The sequence below is a fragment of the Equus caballus genome, chromosome 9 (genome assembly GCF_041296265.1).
Source record: "Equus caballus isolate H_3958 breed thoroughbred chromosome 9, TB-T2T, whole genome shotgun sequence".
NCBI classification, from domain to species: Eukaryota; Metazoa; Chordata; class Mammalia; order Perissodactyla; family Equidae; genus Equus; species Equus caballus.
This window is the reverse complement of record NC_091692.1, coordinates 87340684-87361823: the sequence shown is the minus strand read 5'-3', so window position 1 is coordinate 87361823 and position 21140 is coordinate 87340684. Positions and strand designations below refer to the sequence as shown.

Here is a 21140-nt window from a genome sequence, read left to right as displayed (position 1 = left end):
CTGGAGGGTGGCACTCCGTCTTTGGAAGGTATTGACTGCAAGATGGCACCAGGGTACTCCCTCTTTCTATCATCGCATCAGCTTCTGAGAGTGGGGTAAGTGAGGCAACCACTGGATCCTTCAGTCTTCTTCCTATTCCCACACTCCTTCTGCCATAAAAGAGGACCCTTGGTCCGCCATGACTCTACTGGAGGAACCTATAGTATTCTCTTCAAGCAAGACTCTCCTACACACATCTGTCCCCAAAGCTGTAGCAAAACTACCCCAAGCTCAGACTGTCACCTCCATTTTTAGATTTTTAAAGCTAACCCTGGAAGAAGAAGCACTCTTAAGGGTAGCTATAACAGATCCCTCGCTCTTCTATACCCTGTGCGTCAGGAACAGAGAACGTGGTGAAGGTGACAGTTTCACCAGTGACCTGCCAGTGACCTAACTGGAAGATTTCATCCAACAGGGGAACAATTCACTTGAGTCTCACAGGTCCCAGCAGGCCCTCTGTCTCCTTCTAGCCCCATCCATAAAGCACTTTAGATGCAATGCCTGACAGGCCCTAAATAAAGAGGGAAGAGAATTGAATCAGTGTCCACTTTGCTCTTCCAAACATATCTAATTTGCCTGCCTGTGAATATTTATAGACTTTTATTTCCAAGGCAGTGTTGCAAAATGCTGCTGTGTCCATGTGAGGAGCCTTCTCAGAAAGTACACCTGATTCTTTGCTGGCCGCTGGCGACTCACGGGTTTTGAATTCATTTTTTCATTTAGGAAACATTTATTCTGCACCTGCCATTGCTAACTGCACTGCCAGGGGTTGTGTGCATCAAGATTGTGGCTTTTCCAACATCAGCTTCTTGGGTTCACTTCTCCATCTTCTGTTGCTACTTGGGTGAAATCTACCCTATGCTGCAATCGCGACTTACGCTTCGATTTTAAAGCTAACAACTGAGTCAAAAATCATGCTTTAAAAAAACCCCTTAAATGCCCAAAAAAAGTCAATAAATACGTGTATCATCTCTCAATGATCCAACACAGCCAGGTTTTCCCCCAGCACGGTCGAGCTCCAGATTTAGCCATCAGCTAGTGTTTAGGGACCATGATCTATGAAATAGATGTAAGTAAACCTAGTGGGACACCCAGTCTAGTAAGGCGAGTACACTCCTGGAGGCCACAGGCCTGAAACAGACTGTAGATCCTTATCTTCTCGCTCCAGGTCTGGAGTGCTCATGGGCAGACAGCATCGCTCAAACCATTTAGAGGGCTTTCTTTCTCTTTCTCTTCCCTTGCCTGCATTCCCTTCTCTTCTCTTTTCTCTTCTCATCTCTTGTCTTCTCTTCTTCTCTCCTCTCCTCTCCTTTCCTCTTTTCTCCTCTGCTCTTCTCTTCCCCTTCTCCTTTCTTTCTCTCTTCCTCTTTCTCGCCCCCAACTTGTAATTAAAATATATGTAAACTAAATGCACATATGAGACAACTCCCCTGTATTATAATTTGACACCCTGTAGAACTCAGGGTCATTCCTTCCTCCAATACCCTATGCACATTTGATAAAGCTTCTCTGGTCTCAGCTCTTGGTTTTTTAAGTGACAATTGAGTTGACAGATGTGCCAAATCCCCTAGAAGAAGCATTTCCTCTTAAAACAAACTTCATTAACATTAATGCTAATAAGAATTCTTTGGTGATGCCATCTCTAGCTGGAATGTTCAAGGAAGTGTTTGTGAGTCCTAAAATAAAGAGGTCCAAATATTTGTAGCTAAGGATTGGATACAGTGATGCTGAATGAATTCTGGAATCAGACATACTCCCAACTCCACTGTCGAATATATGATTTAGAGGCAAGTTAGGGGAGCAAAGACCCTGTTTTTCTATTCTTATAAAATGGTGAATTTCCTACTTTTCAGTATTGGGGCCAGGATTTAAGAAGATAAAGACACTGTCATGTGAACTACTTAGCACGAGTAAATGCCTTACTTTCCTGGTCCTTTCCTTTCTTCCACTCCCATATCTGGTCACTCCAACCTTATCACCCTACTTTCCAGCAATGCTGGGCATTTTTCAGCTCCCTAGATGTTCGCTGCTTTTTCTTGCCACCATGCCTTTCCTCTTACTGATCCTTCAAAATCCTTTCTCTATTCTTTACTTGTCTAACTCCTACTCATTACTCAAGCTTCAGTTTGAATATCTCCTCCGGGGAGCCTCCTGGACCCCCTACCCTCTGTTAGGCTCTACTGTAATGCACTATCTTTACAGCATTGTGTTGTTAGTGCTTAAAACAGTAGGCTCTGAAGCCTGACAGGCTGGATTCCAAGCCTGGCTTTTCCACTTAAAGAGGGGTGAGCTGGCACAGGGTATTTAACCTGTCTTTGCCTCAGTTTCTTCGCCTATAAAGTGGGGATCAGAGTAACCATGCATCCTTGTTTTCCCGAGACAGTTGAGGTACATGCCTCTGGTCCTAGTAGAATTATTGAGTGGCCCCTTTCACTGTCAAAACTGTTCTACTTAAATAATAAGTTATGTGGTCACCTTAATAATAATAATAGCACCCACTTCATTGGCTGATCCTGCAAATTAAATGAGTTGATACAGGAACAATGTTTGGAACAGAGCCTGTGACACAGAAGATGCTCTCAATGTTCACTGTTTGCATGATAAACATCGATGCCTCTCGGTGTGTCTCTGTTCTACCATTCACCACACTGGTGGTAATTGTACATCTCCTCCCCACCAGACCAAGCCCTTTGAGGGCAGGGATATCATCAGTCCTGACTATCTTTGAACCCCTAGCGTAAAGGTCAATGGATAGCCTCAAAGTCATTTACACAGAGAAAAGAAATCCATATAACAGGGGTAGAAATTTGGAGATACTTGAAAGAGAATTGCCATATTCTGCAATCAAAGCAACTTTTGTAAATGAAGCTGCACACCTGTCATTTATCTAGCAATAATTTACTGAGCATATACTAAGTGCTGGTGACTGCTAAATTCTAGGAGAGGGTTTCTCAACCTCGGCACTGCTGATGTTTGGAGCAGGGTAATTCTTTGTTGAGGGAGGGAGCCTGTCCTGAGTGGTGTGGGATGTTTAGCAGCATCACTAGCCTCCATCATTAAATGCCAGAAGTTCCTCCCTCCAGATGTGACAACCAAAACTGTCTCCAGACATTGCCAGACGTCCCGTCATGGGCAAAATCTCCCCCATTTTAGAATTGCTGCTCTAAGGGTAGCACCTGCCTTCTTCACCTCAGTAATGCTGTTGAGAGGCTGGGAGATGGTGTACTTGCAGGTTTTGGATGAGAAAAACCATGGCTGTGATCCTGACACAGTGTAGACAGGCCTCTGATTTCCTCCTGGAGTCATTAATATTCATGACAAATTAATTCAGTAATACTTGTTATTTTCTGAAAGAGTTTAGTCAGACAATCAATTCAATAAAGATAATACTTCCGCATGAAATATTTCCTATGTTTTCTACTGTTTGTGCACTCACTCATTATCTTGTGCCTACCATCTGCCTAATATGGCTTCTCTTCATTTTAGCTATTATCAGTATTGGATATGATACCTTTTTCCTTTCTACTTTGGTCTAATAACCAGGAAATCTTATATCCATGTTGTAAAGGAGAGTGATGAATGGTTTTAAAATCAGTGTCATCAGGAAACTGAAATCTTCTATTTGAACAAAACACCTCCAGAGAGAGGTTGCCGTCTGCCCTTGGCACTCACCCATGCCTTTCCAGGGAAATTATCGCAGGTCTTTTGGAAAACATCAGTTCTGACATTTCTCATGGAGGTCTACACAGGATTGGCAAAAGAACCAATTGTTGTTTTTTGTGTTTTCTGAGGCTCCTTCCCTTTTTCAATGTTGGCCGCCATTTTCAATGGCCCAGGAAGTCTGTTCACTAAGCCACGAGGACTTGTAACAATGTGAACACACGAATGTTCCAAGACTTCATGTTTCATAGGCAGATGAAAAAACTGAGGTCTGGAATCCTTCCATATTTACTTAGATGCTTTTAGGTAGCAGGTCTTTTATTAATAAAAGCAGGTTGTGGAGGAAACTCTCACCCTTGCCAGAGTAAATAAATTTGAAACAGCCCCACTGCCCATGAAATCAGTTTCTTGATAAGGGCGTCTGATTCTCCCTTGAGGGATCCCCTTTCTTACAGCTGCAGGCACACAAAGGTCACCCCAGCCTCTTCAGTGACTCTCCTGCCAGATCTCCCAGCTGGCCCTACAGACAACTGTGAGAGTGTCCTGTCAACAAACACTTACTGAATGACAGCTATGTGTTAGGTCCGGGGTACAGCAATGGTCAACAGTAGCCACTGCCCTCAAGGATCACACAGGCAAGACCCAGCAACTGACAGGAGTTACGAGGCAGTGTACAGACCGAGTCTGCTGCCAGGGAACAGGAATGGGGGACTGCCTGAGAGACAGGGGATGGTCAGGGAGGAGTCCCCAGGAAAAGATGCTTCCGCTGAATCTTGAAAAATACACTGGGAAGTAGCTGCAGCTCTGTGTGGGGGAGGGGGTGTTGGAAGTGGGGGCAGGGAGACATTTTAAGAAAAGAGAGCCAAATGTGCAAAGGCCTGGAGATGTAAGAGGGCTGATTCATGTATCATTAAGGGTCCCAGCAAGAAACAGATAAATACTCAAAGGGTAAGTGAACTGAGCTCAAGTAAAGGTTGGGGCAAGGTTAAGGGAAGCAGAGGGCTTGGTGAAGCACAGAGGAGGCAGTTTCCACCCCTAGGGGCCTGAAGGGACAAGGAGAGGGGTGATGTTAGCAGAAAGTGGGAGAACTGTTTCACTGTAGAGGAACACAGTCATTGCCCAAACCACAACAGGGCAAATGATCACCCCGATCTCTCTCTCCCAATCTTCCTGTCTCCTGCTTGAACTAGCCGTGCCAGAACCCAAGTGAAAGCTGAGGACAAGGAGACCTGATGCGGTCCAGAGATATCAATGTTTCAGAGCACAGAGTGGCCACAGAAAGGCAGCTCTTTAGGGGCAAAAGGAGAATAACCAGCAAATTGGTCCAGATAACTCCAAGTTACCCTGTGTGACTAGAAGCCAGAGAGCACAGAGGGGAGAAATAAGAGTTAGGAGACACACACACACACACATGCACAGGGAGAGAGACAGACAGACAGACACAGAGAGAGAGTCAAATCTCAAATGCTCTTCCATAGTGTCTGCCCACTGCCTTATTCTGCAGGCAGCCCATGTGAGGACATCAGTACTAGGGGCCACCATTTTGGGGTATTTACTATGCATCAGGCAAATGCTAGTGCTTTTTATGCAGTGGTTGCCTCCTTTAATCTTTAGGATCCCCCATTAAGAATCAACACTTACTGACTGCTAAGTTCCAATCATTTTAATAGTGACTTGCATGTATTGTTTTATATTCTCCCTGTGATAACCCCAGGTCATAGGGTTTCCTTTTTCTTTTGCATATGAAGAAATAGTGAGTTCACAAGAATATGAGCTTCTGGAGGAAGACACTTGTTCTTTATCCCTGGAGCAGCGATAGCCCCTGGCACATATAGAATAGGCAATGGATAGGCACTTCTATGAAAAACCAGGAAGACCCAGAGGTTGAGTGTTAAATTCTGACTCCCAAACTCTAAAATCCTAAACCACAGAACCTTCCCGGCCACTTGAGAGGGAACAGCCAAGAACATACACTTTTCTTCCTCCCTTGAGTGTCAATGAGAGTCTGCGTTAGCTGAGGCCTCCCCTAAGTCTCTCACACATCCCTTTAGTCTCTCGCTGGCCTAGATCATTGATTCATTCAACAGATACATCCAAAGGCCTGCAGTGTTATCAGTCTGTAAGTTCCATGAGGGCAGGACTTGTGTTTGTTCTGTCCACCTCCACAGAACCCTAGCATGCTGCCAGACCTATAGGAGACACTCAGTAAATATTTTCTGACTCTATGGATGAATGAGAAGCAGGATAATTTATGCAGGTTCTGTAGGAAGCCCTGGGGATAGAGTTGACAATGGACGAGACCCATCACCAACATATAAGGGCAGTGATAGATAGCTACATGGGGTACAGTCCAAGAAAGCAGCGAAAAAAAGGAGTGGTTGTTTCTACATGGGGAGGGGACCAGGCTGAGTCTTGACCTCCATGAGTTGAGTAGATGATTACCAGACAGACAGCAAGGATGCTTTAGAGAGAGCAGTCCAGGAGAATGGTATGGTTTCAACCAAAGGGCATGGGAGGTGGAGGTTGGGGACACGTGTGACACTGCAAGGGACAGAACAATGAAAGATGAACCTGAGAGGTTGTCAGGAGCCAAGTCACTGACAGCCTGTCTCTATGCTATAAGGACGAGACTTGCTCCAAAAGCTCTGCCCTGTACCTACCTGTTTTGCCTTCTCTTTATTGATCTAAGCCTCGGTCCTCCACTGGTCCACTAAACTGGATCTTCCTCTCCCACCTGCTTAAGGACTTCACCCCTGCAACTTTCCCCCCTGCTTCCATCAGAGAATTTTCCTTCTTTACTAGAACATTCCCATGGGTGTAAAACCACTACAATATACTGTGATTTTTACCATCTTAAATTAAATTTAAAAGAAAAAGATTTTTTTTAAATTATCTTTGATCACCTACTCCATCCCAGCAATTACCCATTTCTTAGTGACCACTTATAACAAAACTCCTCAAAATCTAGGCTCCATGTGTAGGATCTCCATCTCTACTTCCTTTTCTCCCATTCTCCCATAAACCCTTTCCAAATAGGCTTTGGAGGACTTAGATCCAGCCACTCTGCTAAAGTGGCTCTTTATAAGGTTTGTGTGACCGCGACGTTGCTGAACATGATGGTCAGTTCTCCGTCCTTGTCCAGCTGACCTCTGAGCAGCCCTGGACCCAGTGGACGACTCTCTCTCTAATGCTGTCTTCACCCGGCTCCCGGGACACCCCCATCTTCCTGCTTCCTCCTGCTTCATGAGAAAGAACACTGCGCTAGGAACCAGAAATCATGTGTTCTGGTGAATTCCCCGTTTTTCACCAGTTTTCAATCCTTAGCAGGTTTGTGAGCTGATATCACATGTGACCTATATTCCCTTCCCCTGCCCCCTTCACCTCCCACCCTACTCACACTCACACACATACATACACTCGCACACATACTGGTCCCCCAAGGCAACCAGGAAGACCAAAAGGACCCACTTTCTTTCTCTGCATTTACCCCAGAATAATGGGGGCAGCAGAGGACAGCAAGCTTTTTCTGCAAAGAGCCAGAGAGTCAATAAGAAAATATTTTAGGCTTTGCCAACCATGTGGTTAATTCTTCCTTCTCCTCCTCCTTCTCTTTCTCCACCTCCTCTTCTCCTCCTTCTTCCACAATTCTTTAAAAAAAATGCAAAACCATTCTTAGCTTACCAGCTCGACAAAAACAGGCCCTGGGCTGATTCGTCTGGCCTATAGTCTGTGGACTCCGGGGGGAGAGCGTGGCCGAAACCTGCTCCTGGTTTTCCCAGGACTGTCCAGGTTTTACAACAAAGTTCTGCGTCCCAGGCAAACTAGGCCTGTTGGTCACCCTACTACCACTTAGAGCTGTGTGACCTTAGGTAAGTACTTAACTTCTCTGAGTCTCACTTTTCCTTTCTGTGACATGGAACTAATAAGACCAAGCAGGGTTACTGTTGGATTGTCCACACAGTAGCACATGCAAAGGCTGAAGTGTAGTGTCCAGTCCACAATCGGGGTGTGCAGCAGAAGTTATCCTCAAGCCCCCTGGCACAGAGGTTGGTTGGCAGGAAATTCTAAGTGGTCCAGTTACCTCCAGCTGGAAAGCATTCTTGGACCAATTATGGCCACTTGTTTTGCCCATCCTTCCAAATAAAGTGGAATAGACATTACAGATATGTTAATATGTTAAACTGGTTTGCATTAGCATAGTTGATCTTTAAAATTTGGGCTACCACCTGTTATGTTTCTCATATTTAAAAAAAAAAAACCTTCATCGCTTTTCGCCATGTCTATTTTTAAAGGGTTTAATCACTTCTTTTCTTTTTCTCACCTCCAATCCTTCCTATTTTTAGCCTTTAACATTTTTTCTTCCTCCTTTATGTCATAGGTCTTTAAATCCATTTTTTAAAGATCTTATGTCCCTCCTTTCATTCTTTTCATTCTGTTTTTCAGAATTCACTCTTTATGTTATCTTCTGAAAAGCCTGCATTTTCCCCTCATTACTTTGTAAGTTCTCAGGATATCAGTCATTGAACTTGGGTTTTTATGGAGGTTTTTCGTCATTCGGTTTTACTTTTTATTGTAGGCCAGCTAAATTCAGATGCCTCTTTTTTTACCTTTTTCTTAAATGTTCCCTTAAGTGTGTGACTTTCTTGCTCTGTTATTCTTTTAAACTTCATTTCGTACTATTTATAATTTCTCTTTCCAGTTCAGCGTGTACTATTTATAAAGGGCAGGCAGGAAGCGTGGTCACAGGGCCAGCAGCTGTGGGGAGAGCCCACGACTCTGGCGGAGGATGTTGGCGGTACTTCCTGTCCCTCCAGTTGGCTCCACGAGTCCTGTGGATCCTCTTAATCCCGCTTTCATCCCATTCTTCACTGAATCCTTGAAGAGTGAGTTGAACCTGGGTGATAACTAGTCCTCATGCTCTATCGCAGTGATCTTTTTAAAACACAACCCTGACCACGTTGCTTACCTGCTCAGACCCTCAGAGAGTCACTCTTGTGACAAAAGAGACAGCAAAAGCGATAATAATGACCGTCACCACAACCACGCTCAATACACAGTGAGCAATGATTGTGTTACAGGCCTTTTGCTAATTGCTTTCGTCAATTACCCAACAAGATTTTAAAGAAAGTATTTCTGTTTAACAGGTGAGGAAATTCAAGGGTCAGAAAAATTAATTAACTGGGCCAAGTTCACATAACAAGTAAATGGCATTATTGGGAGCCCAGATCCTAACCACTGGGCTAGACTGCTAAGCTCGCCCTAGGACAGCCAACCACACTATTTAGTACCCGCCCCCTTAGTGAGAGGGTTGACTTGCCTAGGTCACCCTGGGGTGGATGGTGGAGGTGGGATGGAGGCCAGCTGTGATGTCCACTATCTTCCCTGCATAGTAAATAACGGACATAGACATTCTCTGTAAAGTAACATAGATACAAAGGATTTTAATACTTCATGGTCCTCTGGGATACTTCCTAGCCTGGAGGAAGAAAATCCATAATACATCATTTATTCAGAAATTAAAAAAATATATATATATTATGCCATAGTCTAGAACTTGGAAAAAAAGATGGCGTCATATTTAAATGCATAGATAACATTTATTGGATATCTGTTACTTGCTGGCACATTCATATATATATATATACACATATATACTATATAAATATATAGATATATGTATACGTACATTACTTCTATGAGGCAAAGGTTTATTCCTGTTGTTCAGATGAGAAAGTTCGTGCTCAAAGGACAAAAAGTGACTTGCCTAAGGTCATCCGCCTAGTTTGAAGGATGCAAACCCAGGCTGTGTTCACAGAAGCTCCAGCACCAGGGAGGTGCAAAGGCCTTTGGTGAGTGGCTGCCCCACACACTTTGGCAGGACCCCTCCCCCCGACCCCTGCAGAGCCTGGAGATGCCCTGGGGGTTGTGGCCACTATCACAACCTCCCTATTTTATTTTCCTCATTCTCCCCTTTGTTCACGCTCCTGTCCTTCTGTGGCCCCTTCCTCTGCCCAGTGTGCAGCCACTGATGCTCAAGTGTGGACCCCAAGAGGACAGGCCTCAGGCCAAAAGCAGAGAGGCCTAAACACGAGCACTTTTCTCCAAGTGTAAGAATGACTTGTGAAAACACGCCACAGCTTGCCAAGAGCACAGGCTCTGGTGTTAATTATGGTTCCAGAATTTCCCCGGCTGTTCGGCTTTGAGCAATGACTCTCAGGGCTCTGGCTTTAACATTTTTAGACAGAGGTAGTATGATGTGCCCGAGAACATCTTTGTGAGGAGAGGAGATAAGAAGGCAGGCCCCTGGCTAGCACGGGGCCTGGTTCAGTCAAATGCTCCATGAATATCTGAATTATTTAAGTAACTATTTTTAGGATGCATTCAAAGGCCTTTTCCCTGCCTTAGGTGACTCTCTTTTATTGCCTGGAACCACTTCAAAGTCAGCCCTTTCTTCTGGATTGTACTAGAACAAGCCTGCTGGGCAGCACACACAGCTACCACAAGGCTCCTTCCCCTGTACCGAGCTCCAGAACTGAGCCATATAAATGGCCAGATCCCACTGGCTGTCGTGCATGTGCCGAATCTGCACTGGTTGCTTGAGCGAACCTCACTGTGCTAGTCCAGCAGAGGGCTCAGGAGGGAGGTTGGAGCACAGTTTTTCTACATTCAGGCTCTGGCTCCAATGACCAGGGTTCAACCCCGGACTCCACCACCGGCTCCATTTGTCACCTGGAGCAAAAGGTTAGACTGCGAGCTGCAGCCCCCTCATCTATACGGTGCCCGTCTTAGTAGTACCCAGCTCACTGGGCTATTGTGAGGACTAAATCCATGAATACATGCCAGGCGCTTAGAACTATGCCTGGTATGAACTAAGTGTTCAGTTAATGCTAGCTTTCTATCAGAGCATGATGCCAGACCCTCTGCAGCCCTGTTCATTCACCTGCAGATATGAGGCCTTTACTTACATCTTTTGCATACACTCATTACGTGCTGGCAAAACATTCAGCCTGCCTCATGCATTGGCCAGTGTTTATTGACTAAATTATAACCCTGTCCCTAACTGGGCTCCATTTCCTCTGAATACTGAAGGTCTCCTTCAGGCGCTGGTCAGCTTTTGCTTGGATCCTGCAAAGTCAGACTTCCTGCATTCAAAACCCTGCCCTACCACTGTGAGGACTCTTTGATCTTAGGCAAGTTACTTAACCTCTCTGCCCTTCAGCTTTCTCATATGGACATAATTATAGCTCCTTCTCCAGTGAGAGCATAGAAGAACATGTATGAAAATCACTTAGTACGATACCCTGCACTTAACATGAACTCAAAAATGTGAGTTATGCTTGCTGTTATTTGATCTCCCAATTTTAGTTTGTGCATCCTCCAAAATTTATGATGAAACATTGGTCCTAAAGACAAATGAGGATGCAAATCCTTAAAAAATTAGTTTTCAACATTTTATATAAATGAAGCTTAGTGGTATTACTTTTCAAATTCCTGGTTTCCATTAAAATATTGGAAATTATCCAAATGCAAATCAATCATTATTGAAGTACAACACCTCTTTCCATTATTTCCTTTCTTTTTTCATTTTCTTTTTTTTTTTTTTTTTTTTTTTTTTTTGCTGAGGAAGACCAGCCCTGAGCTAACATCTGTGCCCATCTTCCTCTACTTTATATGTGGGACGCCTGCCACAGCATGGCTTGCCAAGCGGTGCCATGTCCTCACCTGGGATCCAAACCAGCGAACCCTCAGCCGCTGAAGCAGACCATGTATACTTAACCACTATACCACTGGGCCGGCCCCCATTATTTCCTTTCTAAATTTTAAAAATGAAACTATCTCCAGGGACAGATCAAATAATCGCTTTCCCAGAGCTGGTCTTTCCACGAACACAATAGCACTTGGATGCTTCTGGAGACCCAGAAATAAATGGAAGGAGAGTCTTCCCCCTGTTGCTAGTCAGGCAGGCCTTTTCTAGCCTTCAGCGGCTGCGGCTGCAGACTGTGGTGATGTGCCCTGTGCAAAGCGAGCTGCAGAGAGAATGTAGTGCACGTTCTGAGGGACACACTTTGAGTGTGGATGGAAGGGGAGAGGAGGGAGGTCCTCAGAGAGCTGATCCCCCCCCCTCGAGTCTGGCCACTTGGCAATGAACAACTGTGGATCTTTCTGCAATGACAAAACTGCAAGGCCTCTATCAAATGGGGGAGGGGACTCTGAGTTCTTCCAGCTCTGAACTCCCTGGGCTCAAACAGCAGTGCCCACACTGTGGCCCCGCCCCAGGGAGAAAGGAGGCAGGCCAGCCCGCATAGAGAACACTCCCAACCCCCAGACCTGGGGAAGGAGGAGGAGGAAGTGGAGGAGGGACTCATCCTATTCTGGATGAATTTGCGGCCGGCTTCCCATATCACAGTGACAACTTCCCTCTTCCCAGTGATGACCAAACTGGACCAAAGAGGTGGGTAATTGGAGTTCACTCATGTGACTGTGTCAGGTTAGTTAGGTTTGACGAGTGTTTGTTGAGCACTGGGATGCCAGGCCCTGTGTGAAGACATGAGATTCAATGGACTCGATCTCTGCCCTCTGGGACCTCAGAATTTAGTAAGGCTGATGGACCTATAAAAAGGATGTCAAAATGTGATGTTCTGTGAGCTTCAGGCCATTTGCATGAAGCAGTGATTTTCTTATGGCAGCTGATGGACCCACTGCCGCAGATCACCTTGGGAAGTTTCTAAAAATTAAGATTCCCAGGGCCACATCCCGGGATATCTTTCTTCAGTAGGTCTGAGTCGGGCCAAGGGTATCTGCATCTTTTTAATTCCCTGGGTGATTCTTGCGAGTGATTAATTTTCTGGAGTCACTCAGTCACAGTGATTAATTTTCTGGAGGTCACTCTTGTCTCCTCTCTCTTTTTCATAGTCCACACAAAATCCATCTCAAATCTTGTCTCTTCCTTTGAAATATATTCAGGGTCTGGCCTGATCTCCTCATCTGCACAATTGCCACCCTGGTCTAAGCCACGATCTCTTTTCAATGGGATTTTTCTAAGAGCGCTCTAGCTTGCCTCCTGCCAGTTCATAAAACTGTCCCTGACACACACAACTTGCTCCATAAATAATTTTGAATAGATAAATTAATTCATAGGCGTGAGGGGTTAGGAAATCTTATCCATGGCAGTTTACAGATATATAAGGGTAGCAAAATAAAGACTTGATCAACAACATCTCACGCTCAGCGTGTCGGCCCTGGGGCAGAGGTGGCTTATAGACGGGCTTACAAGAATCTAGATGGAGCTCTAGGTTGGAGGGCTTACATAACACAACCAGTCCGAGACGGTCATAGCAATATATACCGCCCCCTTCTTGGAACCACAGATCTGCAGCTACCACAGTGGAATAGTATTTCCTTCATAAAATTTAGTTCCCAAAAAAGCAATAACTCATTGAACAATGTAGGCATTTTTAGATACTTATTGGATACTAAGATGCAGCAGTAAAGATATTTGTGAAGTCATTTACTGACCAAGGATCTAGTCTGAGTATGAGCGGTTGCTTCTGGACTCTGTTCTCCTCCAGCATCTCCACCGTTGCTGGTCCTCAGCTTTCGTTCCCCTGGCTCCAGGAGTCCTGACAACTCTACTCTGCTTCTCAAACTCTTAGCTGCCTCCTATGCAATCTGCAGATGCCCACAGGAAGAAAGAAGCCCTAAATGCGAGGCTCACCTGTTTGGGTATTCATCGTCTAGATCTTGACTCCTTATTTGTTTTTTTACTGCCTTGTTAGAACTTCACAAGTGAGTTTATCTGAGTAACATATTCCTTCTATTTCAACACACAGACACACACACACACATGCATTCACATATACATGTGCATATATATATATATTTCATTTTATATATGTATACACATATATATTTCCTTTTATATTAAGCATTAAGATCACTGAATTTATAGGTTTGTGTTTCAATACAGTTTTAAATATTACATTTTACTTAACGTATCATACAGATTTGCTCATGTCATTAAATATTTGTCATGCAATTTAATATTCCCTTGTATATGCACAGTACAATTTATTCAGCCATCCCCCACCATTAAAAATATACAACTTCCGGGGCTGGCCCCGTGGCCAAGTGGTTAAGTTCGCGCGCTCCGCTGCAGGCAGCCCAGTGTTTCGTTGGTTCAAATCCTGGGCGCGGACATGGCACTGCTCATCAAACCGCGTCCTACATGCCACAACTAGAAGGACCCACAACGAAGAATATACAACTATGTACTGGGGGGCTTTGGGGAGAAAAAGGAAAAAATAAAATCTTAAAAAAAAAATTTTAAAAAATATGCAACTTCCATTTATTTATTTTATTCTATCTTTACTTTTATTTTTTGTGAGGAAGATTTGCCCTGAGCTAACATCCGTTGCCAATCCTCCTCTTTTTTTTTTTTCGCTTGAGGAAGATTAGCCCTGAGCTAACAACTGTGCCAGTCTTCCTCTACTTTGTAGTGGGATGTCTCCACAGCATGGCTGATGAGTGGAGTAGGTCCACGCCCGGGATCCGAACCTGCGAACCCGGGCCACCTAAATGGAGTGTGCAGAAATTTAACCACTTGGCCACAGGGCTGGCCCCTCCATTTATTGTTTTCTTTTTGTAAATAAAGCTGCAATGAACATCCCTGAGCAGAAATTTCTCGTCCTGTATCTGATTATTTCCTTTAGATAGAAAACTATAAGTTGGGTCACTGGGTCAAAAGAAGTGAGGAAAATTTTGCAACATATCCCCAATTTGCTTTCCAGAAATGTTGCAGTAAAGTACCTACACATCAGCAGCGTATCCAATTGTTTTCATTAAAAAAAAAAATCTTTAACTTGAGACTTTGTTCATACTTTTCTGCTTAGATTGGAGCAATATTCCCTTCTATTTTCTTTCCCCTTTTTTGCAGTCTCATTTTCCATGTTTTACTCTTTAATATTGGCATTTGTATGAGGTTACTATCAACCATTTTTCCCCAATAGTTGACCAATTATCCTTTCACTGACAATTGTTCTTTTCACTGAATTGTTGAACTATATGTATCATGATACAACCCGTTATGTTTTCCATTGTCAATTTCTGGATGATATAGTCACTTTTACTCCATTAATATTTCAGCTGAGGTTTTCTCTACTGCCACAGAATTTTAATTATGTATTAAATTGACATATTACCTTCTGGCTGGACAGGGCCCCCTCTAATCCTTTTTGTAAAAATTTCCTTGGTTGTTCTAACTCATGTGTTCTTTCAAATACGCTTTTGAATCATCGAAAATTCCAGTTGGGCTTTTGACTGCAATAATATTAAAGCTGTAAAGCAATTTGGGTAGTATTTACGTAGTTGACAATAGTTAGCATCCCTTTACCAGAAATGCTTCCTTTAAAGTTGTGTGCTTCAGATGTTTTCCAGCTCTCACACATTTTTTATTATTGTTGTCAAGGAGATCCTTTGGTGTTTCACATCATCATTGCCATTGGGAGTAAGATCATTGTTCCATCACGTCTTGTAAAAATGATGATTAGAGGTACCTAGGAAAGCTATTTATCCATTCATTTATTCACTCAGTAAATATCTAGCATTTATTAGTTGCTGAGCAGTTAACAGGCACTGTGCTGAGCACTTGTCTCCACTATGCTAGGCACTAGGTGTCAATCAATGGCTAAAACAGATACCATCTCTGTATTATCGGAAGTGGTAATCCGTTGTGCAAGGCAGGCATCAGACAACCCAGTAAACAAATACATATATCATTACAATTTGTGATAAGTGCACGGCATGCAGGAATAAAGAATACCGGGGAAATCCTAATTTGATACAGTGATCAGGGAGCATCTCACTGAGAAAACTATAATAAGGCCAAAAATAGAAAGATAATAGGAATCAGCAAGGCAAGAAATATGGGGAAGCATGTCCCAGGCAGAGGGAACAGCATTAGCAATGACCCAGAGGTGTGACAAGCCTATTGGAGGAAAAGAAAGTAAACCAGATTAGTTAGAACAAAATGAATAAGGGGAGAAATGGTAGGAAATGAACATGAAGACAAGCAAACTGGCTTTATTGTCATCATGAGGAGTGTGCGTTTTTCTCTTTTTTAACAATGAATCTATCAATCTGTCTATTTAAAAATCTGTGTACTGGAGTAGATACCACATGCACACATACGAAATATAAAAGCTAGATATTATAAACTCAGGCTTCAGTTTCTGTCTCTAGAATTATCCAGTACCTTACTGAAAGAGTCCATGTATGTAAAAATGATAGCAAATGTTAGCCCTTTATTTTCCCACTTAACAGTATATACTGGAATGTTCCATATTAGTTATTTTTATCTACATACTATTTAATTGTATGGCTTTATAATTTAGCCAATCCTCTGTTTATGGCCATTTAGGTTTGTTCCAATTATGTGCAAACAATGCTATGATATCCTTTGATCTTTGTACCTGGATTGTCACATTTACAGGACACACTACTCCATAAAAGTGGGGTTACTCAACTGATGAGTATGAACATTCTCATCTTGATAGATACTGCCAAATTCATATATTCAACAAACTAGGTATGAAAATGACTGTTTACCCCACAACCTAGCCAGAGTAATATGTTGTCAAATTTTTGATCATTGCCAATTTGATGGGTAAAAAATGACATTATACGCTATTTCACATGTCTATAAACAATGTATTGGTTAGTTTTTAAACTTTATGTCATTGGAATCATACTTTTTTACACTATTATTTTCTATTATTCATTTTGATGCATACAGTAATGGTTCTTTTATTTTCACTGCTGAGTCATATTTAATTGTTTTAATACATCCTAAAATATTTATCCATTCAACTAATGGTGGACATTCAGATTATTTCCAATTTCAAACCCTTATGGAAAATGCTGTTCTGATGATTTGGGGGCATATCTCTTGGGCCACACATGCTAAGATGGCTCTGGATGTGGAGTGGTAAAGTGAAGTTCCAGGGATGTGCAAATTAAACATTAATATATAAAGTCCAAGTAGCTACAATAATTCACATTCCCACCAGCATCCTTGCCAATTTGATGATGCTCCACTATTTTTTTTTTCAGAGCCAGCCTGGTAGATGTGAAATTTAACTTACAGTTCCAAAAATGTTGTACTTAATTTCATATTAGTATTTTCTTGTCTTTGAAATATCTGTTTATCTTTTGCCCTTGTTTTCTATAAGATTGCATTTTTCTTACAGATTTATGCAAGTTCTTCATATGAGCTGAAAATTAATTCTTTGCTGGTTATAAGTGTTGCAAATATCTTTTCTTATTTTGTGAATAGTTTCCAGTTTTACTTATATTGTCTTTTAATGAATAGAAATCCTTAATTTTAACTTAATCAAATGTATTAATCTATTCTTCATAGTTTTTATTCCTTGTGTTTTATTTTTAAAAATCTATCAAGGTAATAAAAATATTCTCCTATATTGCCTTCTAAAATTTTATATTTTTGCCTTTCATGTTTAAGACTTGAATCCACCTGTAATGTGTTTCTATGTAATGTATTTCTGTGTAGGCTGAGATTTACTTTTATCTTATTTTCCAAATGGACAACAAATTGTCCCAACACCCCTTGTTAAAAAAATCTCTCTTTTCTCCTTAGACCTGTGATGCCCAGTTGTCAAGTTTGTGCATTTATGTTTCTGCGCTTTCTATTCCCATCCACTGGTCAATTTGTGTATCCCCATATAAATGCCATGATGTCCTGATTACTGCAGGGTTATGACAAGTCTCAATGCCTGGTACCGCGAGTCTCTCCATTTTGTTCTTCTTTAAGAATATCTTGACCCTTTGCCCTTCCATATAAATTTTAGAATCATCTAGAATTCCACTGAGGGTAAAAATACTTACTGAGATCTGAGATCTTTAACAATTCTTTCCTATCCATTGCATGGTATATAATGCTCCATCTATGTAGGTCTTATTTGATTATTTTAAATGAAATTCCATCATTTTCTCCCTTAAATTCATTTCTATCTGTTTGTTATGGTTGGGTAGAAATGCAATTGACATTTTATTTTGATTTAAATCCAGCATCTCTGGTAAATTCTTATTAATCTTAGTAATTTTTCTGTAGAGTCTTGTGGATTTCCCACATGGATAATCATCTGCAAACAATGAAAATATATTTCTTTTTTTCCAAACTTTATCACTTTTACTTTGTTTTTGTTTTATTGAAATAGCTAGAACTTGAGAACGATGTTGACTGCATCTGGAGATAACTGGCATCTCAGCTTTAAACAAATGCTTTTAACCTTTTACCATTGAGTAGGATGTTTGCTTTAGGTATTTTTTTGTTTGTTTCCATAGATATCCCACATAGTGACTTAGAAAGTTTACTTCTAATCTCAGGGTTTTTTTTTTTAATGAAAGGATATTGAATTTCATCATGAAGTTTCGTCTCAATGGGATGATTGTATGTTGTTAATAGCAGTAAATATGGTGAATTACATTAGTTGGTTTGGTGTTAAACCATCCTTGGATTCCTTGGATAAAGTCAATGTAGTCAAGTTGAATGATCTTTTCTGTGCATTAATGCTTTCAATTTGCTGACATTCTGTGTAGGAATTCCCCTCCATATTCATGAGTGAGATTCACCTGTTATTTACCTTCATATACCAACTATCTTGGGTTTGGCATCAAGGTTATATTAACTGAATTGAAGACTATTCTCTATTTTTCTATTTTCTAGAAGAGATTATGAAAGATTTAAATTATTTCTTCCACAATTTTTTATAGAATGATCCAAAGAAGCCATCTGGGCCCGTTGCTTTCCTTGTGGAAGGATTTGCAATTATGATTCGATTTCTTTAATTTCTCCTCTTTCTTCTTGAATCAGTTTCGGTAAAGTTGTATTTTGAGAAATACATCAATTCCATCTGAGGTTTTCATTAGAGTTAAACTTCGTGATATATTCTTATTATCTGTCAATTTCCACAATATTTTTAACTGTCCCATTTCCTATTCTTAATATTGCTTGTTTGTCCCACTTCTCTTTTTCCTTTATTAAGCTTGTAGTATGTTACTATTTTATTGGTCTCTTCAGAAAACAAACTTTTGACTTTGTTGATTCTCTTTATTATATATTTCTTTTTTATTTCATTAATTTTTGCTCCTATTTTATTTTTTTCTTCTGCATACCATAGATTTAACCTGTTTTTTAGGTTTTGTGGGGGTTTTTTGCTAAATCCTTAATTTGAATGGCTAGTATATTCATTTTTCAACCTATTTTCTTTTTTTTTAATGGAGCATTTATGACTATATATTCTTCTGTGAGGACTATTAAGTTTTGTTCAGCAGTATTTTTATTATTCTTCAGCTACATATTTTTTCCATTATAGTGTATTCTTAGTTCCATGAGTTATCTAGAAATATTTTAATTCCCAAACACATGTTGCTTTTCAGTTATCTTTTTATATTGCTTTGTACCTTGATTTCATTGTAGTTGTTGACTATGGTTACATGATACTAGTTCCATGAAATTTTCTGAGACTAGCTTTAGATCCTGTCATCAAATCATGTTTTACGGATATTCAAAATGTGCCAAAAAGAAATTGTATCATCTAAATGTTGGATATCATGTTCCATTTCAAAGTTGTTAAATGTATTAGCTATTCAAATTGTCTCTAGTTTTGCTGACTTTTTTAATCTGCTTGATCTATTAACTGCTGAAAATTGTGTTAAAATATACCGCTATGATGGTAGATTTGTAAATAATTCCATAGTGATACTTTGCATTGTTTGTTTTGAGGCCATGCTGGTAAATGTGTCCAAGTTCATAATTTTTATGTACTTTCTGGTGAATTAAATCTTGTATCATTCTATAGTGACCCTATTTATCTCTAGTAATGCTTTTTCCTTAAATTCTCTTTAATATAGTATTTATACATCAAAATCAACTTCATTTTGTTTTGACTTTCAATATTTTTATATCAGTATATGTTAGGAATGTATTCCTTTTTATCTTACCTGAAAATCATTATAATAACTAGAGAGTATGTCTTGTGTATAGAACGTTTTTCTCTGATTGCTTTCAAGCTTATCTTTAGTCTGTTGATGCATTTTCAAGTTTATTGACTCTTTCTTCTGTCATCAACATTCCGCTGTTGATATCATCCAGGGAATATCTTAATTTCAGACATTGTGTTTTTTCTAGGATTTTTGTTTGTGTTCTAGAATTTTCGCTTCATGGGCGTGGTTTCCATTTCTCTGCTGAGATTTCCGATATTTTCATTCATATTAGCATATTTCCCTTTATATCACTGAGCAAAGTTGTAAGAGCCACTGTTATTTCGTCTGCTAATTCCAACATGCACTTCAGATCAGAATAAGTCTCTGTTGATGATCTTTTCTCTTGAGAATTGGTCACATTTTCATGTTTATTCCTATGTCACATAATTTTGTACTGTGTTCAGGACATTATGAATGCTGTGTAGTTAAGACCCTGGATTCTCCTATGTTCCTCTGGAAATGGTGATTTTTGTTTTGTTTTAGCAAATGACTAACTTGGTGGCAATCAAATGACAATCTTTGTCTTTTGGGACGCAGTTCAAATCTCAGTTCAGTTTTTTGTTCATTAGCTCAAGCCTCTGCTGTCTGCCCCGTGCATGTGTGGCTCAGGGAAGAGTTTATACAAGAATTTAAGGTTCCCCCTCACTAGTCCTCTTCTCTGGGGCTTCTCCTGTTACTTTCCAGCAGCTATGGTTGTCCTGAACTCTGATCTTTGCCTCTTCAGGGCTCCTGGGTTTTCTTTTGGAGTTTTCGTTACCCCACACTATACCCACTATGACCTGCACTCAGGCTAAAGCTCTAAAAATTAGAAATTTCACTCTCTGCTGTTCCTTTCTTTCAAATGTTGACTCCGTCGAGAATCTGCCTTCTTTTCTTCACTGGAGAAGGTTTGGGAGGGGACAAATGTGAAAGTACAAGCCTAATTTAAGAGTCAGTCAGGAGAGTTTGCTGCCTAGGAGCTGGGTAACAGCAGAGGAGATGAAAAGCAGTAAACAGAGGTGATAGCTTTTCCTTGAGTTAGACACAGCAGGACTTGGGTGCTGCCCAAGGAGACCTGAGAACACTAAAGTCAAAATATAATAGTACCATTCAACTAGTACCTTTCCTGTTTCTTATTAGTCTCTTTGCCTTCTTCTCAACTGATTCTCCAGTCCTTTAAAAGGCCAAAAATTTCAGCCAGTGAAGCGGGCAAGTGAGGTAGAGTGAGGAAGAGAGAAGAGCCCCCCTATTTTCCTTCGGGTTTGCAATCCAGGTTCAAATCCAAACAGGAGGAGCGAGAAGCTTTAGATTGGATAGAGTGGGCAAGGGGGGCCTCTCTGAGGGGATGGTGTTGGACCCACAATCTGAATGACGGGCACAGTCCTATTAACCTGCTACTCAAC

The 21140-nt window shown here is 41.2% G+C and overlaps 1 protein-coding gene across 4 annotated transcripts in view; it reads left to right on the top strand.

The window, feature by feature from the left end:
• The window catches only part of ADCY8 (adenylate cyclase 8), a 217675-nt gene that overhangs the window by 27679 nt on the left and 168856 nt on the right, over positions 1–21140 (top strand). The gene's annotated exons all lie outside the window — the stretch shown is intronic.